The sequence below is a fragment of the Lactuca sativa genome, chromosome 2 (genome assembly GCF_002870075.4).
Source record: "Lactuca sativa cultivar Salinas chromosome 2, Lsat_Salinas_v11, whole genome shotgun sequence".
In the NCBI taxonomy this organism is placed as follows: Eukaryota; Viridiplantae; Streptophyta; class Magnoliopsida; order Asterales; family Asteraceae; genus Lactuca; species Lactuca sativa.
In genome coordinates, this window is record NC_056624.2 from 153024854 (window position 1) to 153034081 (window position 9228).

General features: G+C 34.4%; 1 long non-coding RNA gene across 1 annotated transcript; it reads right to left on the reverse strand.

Annotated features, from left to right (window-relative positions):
• Positions 1-454: 454 nt before the first annotated feature.
• On the reverse strand, positions 455-4086 carry LOC128132207 (uncharacterized). Its single transcript, XR_008230284.1, has 3 exons — positions 3865-4086; positions 1881-2010; positions 455-942 (listed from the first exon to the last, which is right to left on the reverse strand). It is a non-coding gene; the product is annotated as an uncharacterized LOC128132207 (long non-coding RNA).
• Positions 4087-9228: the final 5142 nt, after the last annotated feature.

Here is a 9228-nt window from a genome sequence, read left to right on the forward strand (position 1 = left end):
TAATATTCTAATAATATAATTCTTAGTGTCCCCTGTAAATTGTCAAACTTTGCTTTGACCTAAGGCTTGATATTAGAAATAATGAACTTAAATAGTTGAACTATAAATATAAATTGATACTTTTACATATTAATTGTTATTTTCAAATTATTAACGTTTGTGATAATTACTGCTTATTGCTTATTTGAAAATAAAACTTGCCTTTGTTTATTTTTAGCTAGTTACCAAACAATAACAAAATTCAAACCATATATCTTATAATGGAGTTATCTTTTTTAACTCTTTAAAGAATGTAATCATGTATATAAAATACATGAAAACATTCTTTGTTTTCTCTATTCGATCTTATGGTGTGTTGGGTGACGGTTGTAATTTTTGATTTAGCGGTCAAAATACTCAAATTTGGAGAAGAACATATAAAATTTAAGAGGTTCTATAAAAAGCAAGTACTAAGTGAGATAAATGTAAAACTACCCATAAATAAATAGCATCAAAAATTGTTGTTTACACTATTACATTATGTTAGCTTTGAAGACCAAATTAAGAAAATAGATAAACAAAATATGTAATGTGAATACCAAAAAAAACATGGTGTTTCAGCCTAAATTTAAATCCCTACTATGTGAAAGTCAACTGATAATCATTGTTGACCACCACTCCAATAATATTCATTACTTTCTCAAAAACCTTAAAACAAAAATCATTATTTTCATCTAGAGGAAGGTGAGTTATTTTCACCTGCAACCTAATATTGTTTGACTGCAAATAACATCTTTTATGAAATAAGTGGACCATTTTCATGATCATAATTTTTTTGTGCCATGTTATTCCAGAAATAATCTTTTTCACCTTAATCACTTCAATCTCACCATCACTGATATTACAGTACCTTCAGGTCCTAAAATCCTACCCATTTCTAGAAGAATGTCTGCATAGTTACACCTGCAAGTATGTATTTCCATTAAAAACTCCAAAAGACTACACGAAAATAGCAACCTACTTAGATTATGTATAAAAAGAAAAGTAAGTTAAGTATGTTGCTATTTCCATTCTCCCACTTAGAAAGCAACTTACTTGTCTTTGTACAAGTGGAAAAGAACATGAGCATAAATTAGGTCATTTGTCCCAAGATATGTTGAGAAGGCCTCACACCTATAAAAATTAAAATAAATAAAAAATAAAAAAACCTTCATTTTTTTATAAGAGTATGATGTGTTAAATTAAAAAAAACATTTTTTTTTTGTTACCAGTCATGCTAAATGGCAATCAAACCTCTCATAAATGACCAAAAATGTATTTCTTGTCTATTGTTGGAACTGCCATCATTCCATTATAATTTCTTGGAATAATGTCCTCTGTTAGTTTGATTTATTGAAATTTTGTCCTCCATAGGTTAGCTTGTTGAAAAAATTATTTTCTATTCTTTATGAATCTTGTCATAGATCTACACGCATGATCCAAACACACAAATGAACAGAAACACAATCAACGGGCCTTAAATTAAATTTAGATTATCTCATTAACAAAAATTAACAAATTAAATTTTGCTTTTTAACAAACCTAATAAAATATCAACTACTAACAATTAACAATTAACAAACCCTAATATACAATTAAAGTTCACCCAACCAACAAACCCTATCAATTAACAAATAAAAATTGCTGATAAAAAGATATAAAATATAATGCAAAATATAGTTTCCAACAAAAGCGATCAGGACTTTCTAGATCCAAATCAAGAAGATTGGCAAAATAGTCAAAATTAATATTGACTGAACAAAAATAACAACATAAGTATGAGCTTTTTCCTTCATGCCAGTGGACCATCACTCATTTGCAAAGTATTAAATAAAAAAAATCACATATTTTAAAATGTTTACCTTTAATTCATTGATTTTAGCCTATAAATATTGGACAGACTCCTTAAGGTTCATGGCTTAATCTATAAAATGAGTCAACTTTATTTGCAACACCAATATCCACTTCCAAAGATTGCATGTTTAAAAAGACCTGCGATATTTTGCAATATCAGACAATGTTAACAAAAGGTTGGTATTAAACCTTGTGCACCAAGGTAAAGAAAAAGAATTGAACTCTTGTTGTGACACGTTAGAAAAAAACTTGCTGTGATTTTTTTATTCTCAAAAACTAAACAATCTGAAACTTTAACATCTATTTATACTAAACAAAATAGAATCCTATTCCAATAGCAAAACTAGCAAAACACAAATCCTAAAAACTTTCCTATTAAACCATATTTAAACTAAACAAAAATAAACTCCTAAAATACTAAAACCGATTAACCCAACAATCACCCCCTTAATCGGATTTGTCACACGAGTCACTCGTCGTTCAAAACAATGCCGGTTCCTCTTCGATTAGACCCGCTTCTTCCTTTTCCCATTTAGGACACTCGTTTTTATAGTGACCAAGCTCACCACATTTGTAACATCTAACGTGACTTTTATCCCGGACACGTTCATTACCATCTCGACTTCTCCCGGACCCCCGACCTCTTCCCCGGCCATGTCCAAAGTCATCCCGATTTGAACGTCCATTGCCACAATGCTTACAAACATGTGACTTTTCGTCACTAGCCAACAACAACCCACCTTGAGTGTCCTCCACTTTCTCAGTTCCTCTTATACGCTCCTCGTACGCCTTCAATCTACCAACCGCTTCATCGAATAACATTGAATCCAACTCGAAACATTGCTCTATTGAAGCCACGATTTGGAGAAACGACTTAGGCATCGAATCTAGTAACCTTTTTACCAAATCACCTTCTTCAAGATCATATCCAAGACTCCTTACTTTTGACGCTAAACCGGATAATTTCGTCACAAAATCATCAACCGTTTCATCCTCTTTCATGCGTAAACTTTCAAGCTCCCTTTTTAAGGTTGCAAGTCGAGCCGTTCTCACCCGATCCACTCCCAAATACCGTGTTTTTAGCCCATCCCACACTTGCTTTGGGTCGGTGTAACTCGCCATTTGCAACACCATGTCTTCGGGTATCGCTTGAAACAAAAAAGCAAGAGCTTGTTTTGACTTCTTTTGATCTGGTGCTTTATCTGACGTCTTCGGTTCGACCGTCTCCCATATGTCATGTGCATCCATAATTGACTTGACTTTAACCGCCCACACCGGATAATTCGTTGAAGTCAAAACCGGAACTTGATATGTCAAAGAACCTCCTTCTTTAACCAACGCCATCCTTTTATCCTTAACCCCGACTTCTTTAATCAAGCTTGTTCCGAGAGCACTCTCCCACCGGACAACAAGACAAGGTCACGACCACCTTTACCGTCTTCCGTCACCCGCAAAACGAACCGAATCAAAGCCACCTACTTTGACGTCTTCCCGTTCGTTTACTCCGCGCCTCCGGTTAGTCTCTCACAAGCCCGATTAAAAGAAACCGGGGTTGCTACTAATCAACCTCGAATCACACCCCCTTCAACGAAACCGCGCTCTGATACCAAGTGTTAACAAAAGGTTGGTATTAAACCTTGTGCACCAAGGTAAAGAAAAAGAATTGAACTCTTGTTGTGACACGTTAGAAAAAAACTTGCTGTGATTTTTTTATTCTCAAAAACTAAACAATCTGAAACTTTAACATCTATTTATACTAAACAAAATAGAATCCTATTCCAATAGCAAAACTAGCAAAACACAAATCCTAAAAACTTTCCTATTAAACCATATTTAAACTAAACAAAAATAAACTCCTAAAATACTAAAACCGATTAACCCAACAGACAAATCATATATCCGTCATTAGAAGCACCAGCTCCAACCAAGTTATTGACAGAATGTAAAAGAAAAATGATTAAATTCAATCAATCTAAAGTAAGAAAAACTTACAGTGTTTTCAAAACCCAATGTATTTTCGTCGTAGATGTGTAGTTAATATCGTTTGAAGCTTCGTTGCGACAATAAGAAAGAAGGTCATTGGAAAATAATTATATGTAATCGGACTCTATTATGTTATTTTCAAAAATAGTTGCAACGCTGAAATCGAATCAAATAAAAACCCTAAATATGGGTAGATATATGGAGCGTAGATGAGATACGGGGAATAGTTTGAAATTGATTTTATAAATGTTGCCGAGATTTTAGGGAAGATTATATTCTTCCTCATACGTAGTTGTAAAGTCCTTATCACTAAATTTGGAACTATTCTAATAAATGAATAGGTTTAATCTCATATTGACAAGTGACGTTATATTAGAACCCTCATTAATATTATATGTTCCTTATCATGCCACTTGTCAACATATTAATTATCGATTTCAAAATTTAAATTTTCTCACCCTAATTACATTAATTTTCAAATTTCAAAATTTTTCACTTCGATTATATTAAATTAATAACATTAGATTAAAAAATAAAATTAAATTAATACAGATATTAATATAATATAATTTCATGTATTTTTTTAAATCAACGATTATAACTTTATATATAAGTAAAAAAATATATGTTAAATAATAATTTATTTAAAATAATTGATTAATAATTTTGATTTTTAATATAAAATTTAATTAATTTTATTGTTGTGGTTGTCACGGGTTATAAACTAGTTAGGAATAGATAGATGTCAAAGAAAGTTTAAGCGGGAAAATCACAAGGTGATTATTTAGAAAAACTGACACGTTGCAAAATATGTATCGAGAAAAATGACAAGTGGCAATTTAAAAAGTAGAAGATTGGCTTTAAAAAGCAAGTCAAAAGCCCGTTAAAGCCAGTTAAAAGTACTATCCACAACTTTTAATTGTACGATTATTGCAGAAAAACTCCTGAAAAATTATACTCATCTCTTGGTCAATACCGTCAAACTTCTACCAAAATTTTGTTGTTGTTGCCTCAATCTCTATAATCACAATTTTGAAAGCAACTCAAGTTTCTTGCTTTTTTCTCAATTCACAACACCAGTAGAAAAATAATGTCGACTCATGCCAAACTCATTACCCATAAAACACTTCTATCATACTTGTCCAGTACAAACGAAGAAGGAAAATTGTCCAACCAATGGTTCGACTTCTATGGTTTGATTTCAAATCAACATCGCCTTGCAGTTCTCATCGAGCCAGTGGTTTGCTTCTATAATTCAGACCCTCAATGGTTTGATCGTAAAATCGATGCTATTTGGCTCCTTGATTGTTTTACCCTGCCTAATGGGTTCTACTTAAAAATAAAACTAGCAATTCTAAAAGGTGAATTTAAGTATACAAATTCACCGCCAATTCTAAAAGGTGAATTTTGGAGCATCAGACTATGATCCATATCTGATCTATTTCCGTGAAGAACAAATCAGTTAACAATGCCTATTTATGCCACATGATACTTCGCTTCCATCTTCCCAATCTCGTCTACATATAATCTTATCTTATTGGTGGAGTTGAAGGGGTAAACAGAGGATGTGTCTAACATTTTCAAGCAAAAAAGATTGGAGACGAAGCATGCACACAAAATGCTTGAAAAATCGTCTCAATTATGGTCCTCTCAATTCAGCATCTATGGTTCGGTATCTATTCTTCGGTCAAATATGGTTCAATATCTAAGCTTCGGTCAAATATGGTTCGGTATCTGAGCTTCACGTAGTGTTCGGTATTTACACTTCGGTTATCTATGGATCGGGCATCTATTCTTCGGTCATCATTGGTTCGGGCGCCTGCGCCTCAACCATTTATTGTTCGATCATCCAAGTTTTAGATACGTTCTTATTCACAAAAGCACAGCTTACAAAATGCACATGAATTCCTTCTTAAACTCATACTCGCCTTCCATAGTTGAAGCTGATACACTTGGTCAGATGATTCTTAACTTTGCTTATTTCAGAAGATCATTGTTCAACAATAGCACCTTAATGGGCTAGCAAAGGAGAAATAAAAATCTCGCACACAAAGTATTCGACGAAAAGTGCTGAGGATTCTCGTCGAGCAATGGTGGGAACACAACCCCCATGAAACCTCGATTTCACAAACATCTGTGGCTATTTTCATTAGTTAAGAAAAGCAGAAGATCATGAAGCTGATAATACAGAGTTAAAGTGCTTAAAGTGCCATCGGGTTACACACACAACGACATGTCTCTAATGCTTTAGTGGGGAAGGGCTGGCACCCTGCAGTTAACCCAACTTGCTATGATCAAAAATCCCTACCGTTGACCATAAGTGTTTGAAAGTGTACCAAAAGTATTCAATTCTCACAATTGCTTTTCTAGAAATTAACAACTCAATCAACATTTACAAGTTTTCCTTGTTGTTTGCTGGTTTGAATTGTTGAGGAAAAGATAGGCCCATACTAGAAAACGAAAAGAGACAAACAACGCACTCCATGTGTTTGATAAAAGCGCCACAGCCTGACCCAACACTTGCCTTAAAAGCAATTGGTTTGATATCTTCCCTGACCAACACAAAAACAACTACTGGTCTTGCCTTTTGCCATCCACTCGATCGTATTCTTCGTTTCCAACAAAGGCAACAATAACCATCAACAAGATTCACAAGCATACTTCTGGGAACGGGTCAAGCTCAACATAGTGCTAGAAATAAAATTTGAGTATGCAAGGCCGATTCAAATATTCATGATGTTACTGCTTCAAGAACGACACATGATACTGACCATTAATCACCTCAAAGGATTATGTAATCGTACTATCTTATTGGAAGCGGTTTACTCTAATCGCTCGAAAACGATTGATATAATGTCAAAACCAGTGCCCCGTCCTTCTAAGAGACGAGCAAAGCTACTGTCTAGCAAAAAATCTAATACTTCTACTCTGAGGTTGATCAAATTCGATATCACATATCGTAAAGCCTAAGTCAAAGCTTATCACTATGAACCATAAGGCAACATCATATTTATTGAAACGAAATTTACTGAGATGATAATTATCAAAACAAATAGTCCCACAACTAGTTGAGAGATAATCAAATAGCAATTATCAAAATGACTAGTACCGCACCTAGTCAAAAAAGCTATCGAATAATATCAGGCTACACCCGATGCATACAATTGCCAAAACGACATTTATCGAAGTGGCAATTATTGAAATGACACATAACGGATATCGACGAACTATACATGTATAAATGAACATCGTGCTTCGTAAAATCCATTGAAACTGAATGTTGATGTTGTGTGTAAACCAACATCAATTTATTGCTTTGCAACATTCATAAAAACGTGAAAACAATGTTTATCAAAATAACACTTATCGAATCGACAATATATGACACTTATCAAAAAGAGGCCCATCCTAAAAAACAGATAAGTGTAAACACTGAATGGACCCATATACAATACAAACATACATGTTTGTAACTTGTCTATAATTAATAATTAATCAAAATTCATGGTTAGCACTATAACTAACCAAAATCATGATTCGCGCTATAATTCATTGTAGTATAAGTCCGAAGCAGGACCGAACATCGAATCGCTCCTATTTTAGACTTGGGGGACTTATATGAAGGATCCTTTTTAAGGAAATTCGAAGAACATTAGTTTTTTCGACACATCGGTCATATGCGACACCTTTGATTTACTAAAGCTTCATTACCATACAAAGTCATAGCGAATGAATGTTAAGATGAGCAAAATTGTTATAACTCTAAAATACCGTTCACATGAACTTGAAGACATTTAATTGCGTATGTGTGCTACTATAAGTCCAAAGCAGGACCAGACATCAACTTGCTCCTACTTTAAATTTGGGGGACTTGTTGATATGTATATATCATCGGCCTTTTAGAAATGGTTTGGCCATTTTCAGACGGTTTGGCCATTTCTCGATGGTTCTGCCATTTCTGTGTGGTTCGGCCATTCCTGGATAGTTCGGCCATTTTTCAACGGTTCGGTCATTTCCATATGGTTCGGCAATTTCCTGTCGGTTCTCGGTCATTTCCGTATGGTTCGGCAATTTCTGACAGTTCAATTATTTGCTCCTTCCCAAGGCAAAAAGTACACCGATCATCTCATCCTCCTCGTGAACAGTTGTAAAGCTTCTTCTCCGAGAAAAAGGTACATTCGCCTCTATATATACCTCTCAACCCACATAAGAAGCTAAGTTTCAACTCTCTCTCTCTCTCTCTCTCTCTCTCTCTCTCTCTCTTTCTCTCTCTCCCTCTCTCTCTTTACATACAATCAGGTTCCTTCCACTCGAAATACCAAACCTCATTTCGTATCAACACTAACTTGATCGTCGAAGGCTATTCCCGGGACATAAGTCTTGGGGCAACTCTAACGATCCCGTTTATATATGTAATAGGTATCAAATCGAGGCTTGCTAGCAGCATCGAAGCATACAGCAGAAGAAACGACTCGATAAGCCTCGTGATGAAGATTCAGGTTACATCATGGCCCAAATCACCATGTCCAACCAAGTTGCCTCCACCCAAACATGTTGTTTAGGTATGTCTAGATTTATCAATATAATTGCAGTTTGTGAAGAATAAAAATTTAATTTTATGTACATTTGTAGGTCGGTAGACCCAAGAAGAAAAGGAAGAGGGCATACGATGAACCTGCTACCCAGGGGCATAAACTGTCCAAGAAGTGGACCACTATCACATGTGGAAAGTGCAAGAACAAATGGCATAATTCACGAACTTGTAAAGGTCAAGGTAGCCCTAATGACAAATGAGTTGAAGGCACAAGAGGAAAGAAGTGAGGATGGAGTGTTGTTAAGTGTTAGGTCTTTTGATGTAATTTACAACTTACTTTTATGGTTTTGTTAATACATATGTTTATGTAACAAACAATAGTTACTTTGGGCTCCTTATTTTATATGGTCCTGCATGTTGACCTTGAATCATTGTACACATAGGTAAACTATGAAACAATGTCAATTGTTGTTGTGATATACAATAGCATTTTTGTTATAGTGTTGTTCTTGTCAAGTAATATTTGTGATATTCAAAGTTTATGGACAAATGGAAACAATACAACACACATATTGAAATTAAACCATTTGATTACACAAAGAGTATATCATTCAGACAACATTAACCAAAGCACAATTTCCTGTATTTAGACTCAAAACAAACACAAACACTACATAAACCATGCTACATTAACCTATGACCAACAAAACACTTCCCAATTCAGACACCATGATCAAACACCACATTCAGACATAACTTTCACCTTGCTTCAGATACTGAATTGTGAAAAGACCCCAACTAAAGAGAATGATTAACTTATACATCCTAACTTGCATTGT